The following is a 7985-nucleotide window of genomic DNA, read 5'->3' as shown; positions in this document are numbered from 1 at the left end:
CCCCCAAGCCTGGCGCATCTAAGTCGCCAAGGAATCATATTGGGGTGGGAGGAACTTCCTCTCCAGTAAAATTTTCATTTTCTGAAACTACTTCCCAACCCATTTGCATCACCCAATGATCAAAAGTCATCCTGTCATTTTGAACTTTTGTTTGTTTTAAAAACTCATAATGTAATCAGAGAATGTGCATCCCATATCATTAATATCCCTATGAGGCGATACCACATTTACAAAAATGAAAACATTATATCTGTTCTTGTATCCACTATTACTTTGCCCATGGGGAGGAAAGGAGGTGCCATGCACAATGTCACATTCTAGGAAGACTGATCTGGAAGTGGTAGAGAAATGGACTGGGGCAGGGGGTGGGAATAGCAACAGTCAGGTGGCTCATTTCTTCCTTTATTCAGTAAACATTGATTAGGCACTTGTTGTATGTCACGTGCATGAAGATGGTTTCTTCCTTCCTTCCATGTCATTTTAAGTCCTCCAAGATGCAGACACCAAAACAGAATATGACGTGCAAGAAATGTACTGGGGGACATGCCTATGGAAGATAAAGGAGGAAGAAGCAGGGGCCGGGGACACAAGTCTGAAAAGAGAGCGGGAGGAAGAGTGACAGACCACAGGGCAGGTGGTGGAAAGTCTCCACCAGGCCAACAGGTAGCCCCCTGAGCCAAGGCTGCCCATTGGAGGAGTCCCACCCGGGGCAGGAAGGGACCGGCTCCGGCACGGTCAGTGTGCTTGTTGGTTGAAGGTGGGCTGGGAGAAATGTCAATGCCATGGTGGGATCCAAGAGGAAGCAGCTGGAGGCTATCGGTCAATTACATTTCCCTCAGCAGGTTCTTTGGAAAGAGAGCTGAGTGGAGCATGTCCATGGCCGACACGGCCTTCCAGAACTCTTGATGTAGACATCTAAATATAGGCATCACAGTTATATTCCAAGCCTGTGGACCAGCCTTGGGGGTTAGGTGTCCGTTCCAGGTTCAGTGGGCCACAGCCTGGGTTGTGGATAGGCCCGGGGATAGTGTGTGACTGCTTAGATGGGGAGGGTTGTATGTGCTGGAAGGTGATTGCTAGACCACAGTAATGTATGAGACCCAGTGGCAGGGAGGAGGGAATTAACTACTTGCAAAGGAGAGGCCAGGGAAGGATAAACGGATACAGCCATTGGGTTTTAGAACATGACTAGGATTTGTCGTATACACAGGAGAAGATGCAGTAGAATCTGTCCCATCAGAAACCTGGCTCCCTATCCTGGCCCTGTCGCTTATCTGCTGTGTGACCTCGGGTTAGACTCTTCACCTCTCTTATGCTGCACTTTCTTCACGTGTATCATGGACATCACAGTTTACAGAATTGTGACAATGACACATGTGAATTCATTAGCAGGGGGCCTGAGCTAGGGGACGCGATCCATAAATGGCCACGGAACTGTGTTCTTGCCGCTAATATTCCTGACATCCCAGCCAGTGGAAACGGCCTGTCCAAAGGTCAGCTAGGACACAGGGCAGCCAGTCTGGAGAGCTGCCGGTGGCTCTCTGTGGCTGGAGCCCCCAGTGCAAGGGAAGCTGTGCTAGAAAACAGGGCCTGTTGGATGCAAAGCCTTATGTGCAGTGTAAGATATTTCAGATTTCACACTAGGTTATGAGATGCTATTAAAGGATGTTATGGAGGGAGGGAGAGGATCAGATTTGCATTTTAAAAGTCTCCCTCTGGTAGCAGGGCATTCGCGGGGTAGAGGAAGAAGGGACTGGAGTGGGCAGATGGATAAGGAGGCTTTTGCTCTAATCCAAGCAAAGGATCAGAGGACCCACAAAAGGGAAAGGAGAAGCAGACTTGAAAGATATTTAGCAGGAAGAACTGGCAGGTGCTTGAAACCAGTTGGGCCTATGGGGGAGGGAGGCCTCTCGGGGCAGGGGGATGCCTGGTTGTTTGGTCCGAATGAGTTGGCGGTTGGACGTACAATGTACCCAATAGCAACTATAAGGCAGGGGCAAGTGACCGAGGCCGGTGGTGGAGACGAGACAGTTGAGTCGGGGCGTCTTGCGTCTCAGGAGCCTGTTGGGTGCCCCAGTGGGCCATTTTGGCAGACAGTTGGATGAACTGATCTGGGGCCCCCGAGCAGTCCGGAGGCACTTGGAGATCGTGGGCACAGTCCAGGTGGGGGTCTGAATCAGAGTGACGGTGGGAAGAGTAGAAAGAGGGTCAGTGCAGGGACCGTCACGGGGCCTGTGTGATTCACATGGGCATCTTGTCTGTAGCCACCTTGTAAACACATGATGGAACGTGGAATACGCTGCCGCCCAAGGCTCCTTGAGTCCACAGAGACGCTGAAAGAATAAACAACCATCTGGGATTGCAAGGGTGAAGTCAGTGCAGCCTGAAAAAGAAAAGAGGATTCGTACAGCTAATCAGGCTGGAGGGACACTGTTACAAGCAGCTGCAAAGTTAACAGGAGACCTTGTTTCTCCCAAGGCCACACAGTGGCTGTAAAAATGAGTGACCGCTGCTTTTTTTTTCCCAGTGGTGCCCCAGAGCGGCCTCCCTAACCCATCCGGTACCCAGGGTCCCCAACTGCCAGGCCGCCCTCGCCTCGTGACAGCACCCCATCCCACCACTTCCCCGGATCCCACCTCAGAAAGCGACCCATCCGCCACAGATCCCCGTTCCCCTGTGGTCCTCTCGGAATCCCACAGGCACACAAACCTTCTGGAGGAGTCTCCCCTCCTCCCTCTTGGCCACTGCTCCTCTGGAGGGGAACAAACCGATGATCTGACTGTGTGCGTGTCAGATGCAGCTTGTCCCTGGCGGTCTTTGGCTGCTGCCGGTTTAACAATATGCACATCCTAAACCAGCAGTACGGTTGACGACAGCGGGCTCCCCAGCAGGAGCCGTGGGGACCACGGAACCCCCGGTTGGCATAAGGCATAAGGGGACTTGGATCAGAAATCGGGAGTGAGAGCAGGCCTGGCCACACCTAGCTGTGCTTGTCAGGCTCATTCGGACGACTGCTTCTCTTCTAGGCCACACCTCCAAAGGGACACCAGCAAATGGGCCACATTCCAGGGAGAGTGATAGTGTGTGCTCAGATAACGCAGTCAGTCACATGAGGAATGCCGGTCCGCACTGGAGGGAACTTAGTCCTTGAAGGGAAAATGTTAAGAAAACTGTCTTCTATTGTGCAAGAGACCATAATATGTAACAGGGATGAAACGCGCGAAGGCCTGGAAGGATAGAGCGGGGCCCAAGAATCTGTCCTTGGCAGCACGCAGGCCACAGCAGATTCGAACTCAGGGGAAGAATCTTATTCACAGTCACAGTGAGCCACTTTAGGCTGTGTGTGTGCCTTGTCACAGGGGGTGTTTTTAAAAAGGCTGGACATCGGGGCGCCTGGGTGGCCCAGTCAGTTAAGCGGTTGACTCTTGGTTTCGGCTCAGGTCACGATCTCACGGTTGTCAGGCTCTGTACTGGGTGTGGATTAAGATTCTTAATCTTAATTAAGATTAAGATTCTCTCTTAAGATACTCTTAAGATTAAGATTCTCTGCTTAAGATTCTCTCTCTCCCTCTCCCTCTGCCCCTCCCCACCCCACGGAATAAAATAAAATAAAATAAGAGGCTGGACATTGCCCTGGCCAGGCTGTGGTACCAGGAATCTCAGCCCACAGGGGCTTTAGGCTAGATAACCTTCAAGACCCCCTGTTCAGAGTCTGCGTCCTGAAAACAGAGCCCTGACTGGGCAGGCCCGGCCTCCTAATGCCATCAATGCCTAGAGCGCCCTTCTCAGGGAGGTGAGGCGCAGCAGGGTGGGGGGACCCAGGGGTCATGCAACCAGCCCAGAGCCCTCTCCTAAGGGACATTCCTTCATCAGAAGCCACTGCAGTACCATGTGACTGTGGCCATCTGTCTGTGACGACCTGAACCAGCCGTGGGCAAGTACTGTTGCGAGAAAGCTCTCGCAAAGCAGGAATTTGAACTGGAGGTTATAAGGAGAGGGGTGGGGGGTTGGGGGACAGAAAGAGAAACTGAAACAAATGCGGAGAGTAGGCTGGTAAGCAGGGCCATGAGGCGGCAGGGGTCCTGATGCGTAGATGCTGCGGGGCGGTATAGGGTGACAGGTGTCCCAGCACCATCACGGGGCGGGGAGGGGGGGGGTAGGCAGTCTCCATAAGGGCCTGGAAGGGAGAAGCCCCTGCGGCCAAGACGTGGGCAGAAAGTAGGCTATTACTGTCCTGGCCCTATGGTTCTCGCTCCTGCGCCTCTTGTGGTCTTGCTGGAGCCCAGCAAACCGCGGTCCCCGAGCTCCCACCAGAGCCCGGTTGTCTGTATAGCCACGTCCACCCACGGAAATAAGGCTCATACTTGAACGGAGTGAGATCCTGTTTCTTGAAGCTCAAGGCTTTTAAGAGAAGTTCTAAGGAGGCAAGACAGTGACCTGTTGGGTTTTGAAAAGAGTTTATTCCGTGGTGGAGCTGGTGCCAGGCTTTTGCTCCATTCCAGACCTGGGGAGTGCAGATCCCTGTGTGCTTAGACGTCTTCTCCCCTCAGACCCATCACCCACCGCCCACATCCCACCCTCTGGGAGCCAAGCAGTTCCTATTTTCCCTGTGCATCCGCTTCTCTCCCGACACAGGCCCAGGGAACCATGGAATGAGAATGCAGTGCCCCAGGTGGGTGGGAGTGGGGGGGCTGCCACTAGACAGAATACTAGATGTTTCAGCCAGAAGGAGTTTGAGCACGAATTGAAGGCAGCCTCCCTCTGCAAAAGTGAGAGGGTATCCGAGGTGAGAAAACAGCCTCTGAATCCTCTAATCAATCATGACCTGTTCTCTAAATACTTGCTGCAGAGCCAACAGCCCAGGGAGCCTGAGGCTGCAGAAGGGGCCTGGTGACCTCTCCCAAGGGCCCCTATGCCTCGGCCAAGTCTTCTCCGTCTGTAAGACCACTGTGGCGTCCTCATGAAGATTCATTAACGTCTTATTGATGAAGCCTGATTTGACTCCTACCCTTCAAGCAAGAGGGATCACTCCCCCTTTGTCACTGTGGTGACACTTGATGGATGGGCCCCACAGAGCCCTGCAGTGCGTGCTGGTCACCCACAGCCCCCTCCGTTCTGACTGCTCATTACCCGTGCTCTTGGGACTCTTGTTTTTTGAGTGCTATTTTTTTCACAAGTCATTTCCCTTGAGGGGCAGGGGCCTCATCTTTTTTCTGTATCCCCAGCACTTAGCCCGGTGCCTGGAATGGAATGAGGCTCCATCAATGTCTGACGAATGAATGACCCTCAGATAGAATAACCAAACTTAAGCTCCAAAAACAGCTCAATCTGCCCTCCATCCATCCCCAGTGTCTATTTCTGGACCCCCCTCCACGCCTCCAGCAAAAATACATCCACTTTGAAATACCATGTATATTTATTTATATGCTTCGTTTTCCACTTACTGAGTTCCTCGGCTCTCGGCCACTTCAACACCCAGCTCCAGGCCCCCGGGGCTGTGGCCACATCGCCATGCTCGCCTATTGAGGCTTCAAAGGATATGGTTGGAAAAGGGGTCCTCATCTTCGGAGATTTTTAGGACATAAGTTATTACAAATGTAGACCATAAGGCCACTAAGTCGTGTCCAACCAACCAGAGAGGGGGATGTTGGTACCAAGGTGTGGTCTGTAAGGACGATGATTATAAAACCGTGTTCTTTGTACCTGTGGGACCGGCGTGAGTCTCGGCTCCCCCACGTGCTGTTAGTGTGGCCGTGGACCCGTGTCTGAAACTTCTAAAGCCGCGGTATCTTCCTCTGTGCCAGTGGGCACTCGGCATAGACCTACAGCATGCTGCTATTGACCGTGACTTTCCATCCGCGGATAGACACAGGCCTCAGAGAGATTTTACACATCGCCAAGGTTTTGAGTTCTTCGGCACCTGGTCAAAGGGGCTTTGAGAATTCATCGGGGAAGCAGGGGGAAATGGAGAGGACACACCCTCACTTCAGCCGGAATTGCTCTGCGGGCCTCTGCTTGATTGGAGCTTTTATGGAGATTTTAAGGGAAAGGAAAAGGAAGAGCTTTCGCTGCCAAAATTCATCCACACTGCAGACGAGTGCCAGAATCTGGTCTTCCACATCCTGGCCAAATGATGGCCCTGCCTTTTCTTAAACACTGAAATTCTCTCTGTGAGGCCCCGAACTAATTTGCTGCACGATGTTCATCCTCTTTAGCATATTCAGAAGCTCAAACAAATGGCTAACAAAGTTTTATTGCCTTGTAGAAGTCCCGCCAGACCTTTTTTAATGAAAAGAGCACTGTGCGAACTTAATTGAAGCGCAGTATTCTCGCCACAGTGCCACGGTCATCACCGAAAACGGCTGTCCTCCGGAGGTCGTAAATGTCTCCCAGCCATCTCGGCCACACTCTGAATTGGCTTAGCAAATCCTTTTAGCTATAGCGAGCATAAAGAGAGTTTTTCAGCCTGGACCCTTGAGCAAATTACCGCAAATTCCGAATCAATGGAGTTTGAAATAATAAGATTTCGGTGTTTCCATAATGATGTTTTCCATTCTGTAGCACTGCCGATTTTTGAAAGCATGTTCATCACTGATGTCTTACTTATTAGCCACCCGTCGGAGTTAAGATGAGAATGAAAGGAAATTCTATATTTGGCATGCTCTGTAAACTGCAAAGCTCTGAAAATGTTGCAATTACTAAGTTATTAGACTCCGGGTCTCCCGGCTTTGACTCACAGCCTGGCCTGTCTCTTTAGGCCCTAGCCACACTTGGAAAAATATCCTGGACATCTGGGTGGCATTGTGTCTTGCAGGACCAAGGAGGACATTGGGAGCTCGCAGGTGCTAATGCAGGTGGGTACAGAAATGGCGAATGGGTGGGTACGTGTGTAGAACTATCCAGAAGGGGTAGCTGAAGAATCCCTCATTCACGTGAGAATCTGCCCTTCTCTTAACAGTTGTTAACTGCTCTTTGTTCTGCCTGCTGTCCTCACCCATTTTCATGTTCAGGTTCATAGCCATCTTTCAAGCCCAGGCCACCCAGCTCAAATGCCACCTCCTTCAGGAGCCCGTTCTAAGCATCTCAAGTTCAAGTCATCCCTCCTCCTGTGAACTTTCTGTGCTCCCTGCCCCCCTCCCCTGACCCTTCTTCCACATCGCCTTGTGTCACTGCTAGGGAACAAGGCATTTCTTTCCCGCTAGTTTACGAGCACCCTGAGAGCGAGGCTCGAGCCATTCCACCCTACCTGGTGCACCGTAGAGAGAGCAGGTGGTGGCAGACTATTGTCCCAACTACCCATTCTCCTATTCTTCTTGGGAGTAAGTCTTGGCTGAGTATGTGGCTGCCTAACTAGAGCTACATTTCCTGATTCCTTTGCAGCGGGGCATGGCCCTGTGTGGTTTCTGTCAAGTAGATAAGAGCAGAAGCGAGGTGAGTTTCCACTTCACATTCCGAACAACAGAGTAGCTTGTCCCTTTTGTGCTTTTCCCTTCCCACAATATAGAACAAGAACTATATCCTCGGGATGGCAGAGCCACAAGATGGAAGGAACCTGAGTCCCTAGCAAAGCCCCCCCCACCACCTGGACTCATTCCAGATGCTTACATGAGAGACAAGTAAACTACTATTTTTCTTAAGCTCTTCTATGTGGGGATCTCTTTGTTAAAGTTGCTTTGCCTAACCACTAATCAGCGTACAGGTGCTCTGTACAGTTTTTGGGTGTGTGAATGAATGGATGCGCGGATAAACAAAAGAATAAATAAAAACGAATGCATGAATAAGTAAATGGCCTGGTGCCAATTGCAATGCTGCTTGAAATAACACCTGTCTAACTTTCCTAATGGTGTCTGATTTTGCTGATAGAGAAAGAGCCAGGAAAGAGTTTGGGGGAAGAGAGGGAGGACCCATGCGTCTGATGGTGGGTCCCCAGGGAGTTCAGTGACAGCCTTGCTACCGATCCACTTTTCGTATGGTATTAAGCTGCT

The 7985-nt window shown here is 51.3% G+C and overlaps 1 long non-coding RNA gene across 4 annotated transcripts in view; it reads left to right on the top strand.

Annotated features, from left to right (window-relative positions):
* Positions 1-7300, top strand: part of LOC118549120 (uncharacterized) — a 30879-nt gene extending 23579 nt beyond the window's left edge. For all 4 annotated transcript variants that reach the window (XR_013447965.1, XR_013447964.1, XR_013447962.1 and 1 more), the window contains one exon: positions 4850-7300. This is a non-coding gene — a long non-coding RNA (uncharacterized LOC118549120). The remainder of the gene's footprint in view (positions 1-4849) is intronic.
* Positions 7301-7985: the final 685 nt, after the last annotated feature.

The sequence above is a fragment of the Halichoerus grypus genome, chromosome 5 (genome assembly GCF_964656455.1).
Source record: "Halichoerus grypus chromosome 5, mHalGry1.hap1.1, whole genome shotgun sequence".
Taxonomy (NCBI): Eukaryota; Metazoa; Chordata; class Mammalia; order Carnivora; family Phocidae; genus Halichoerus; species Halichoerus grypus.
The sequence above is the reverse complement of the archived record's forward strand: the minus strand, read 5'-3'. Positions and strand labels throughout refer to the sequence as shown.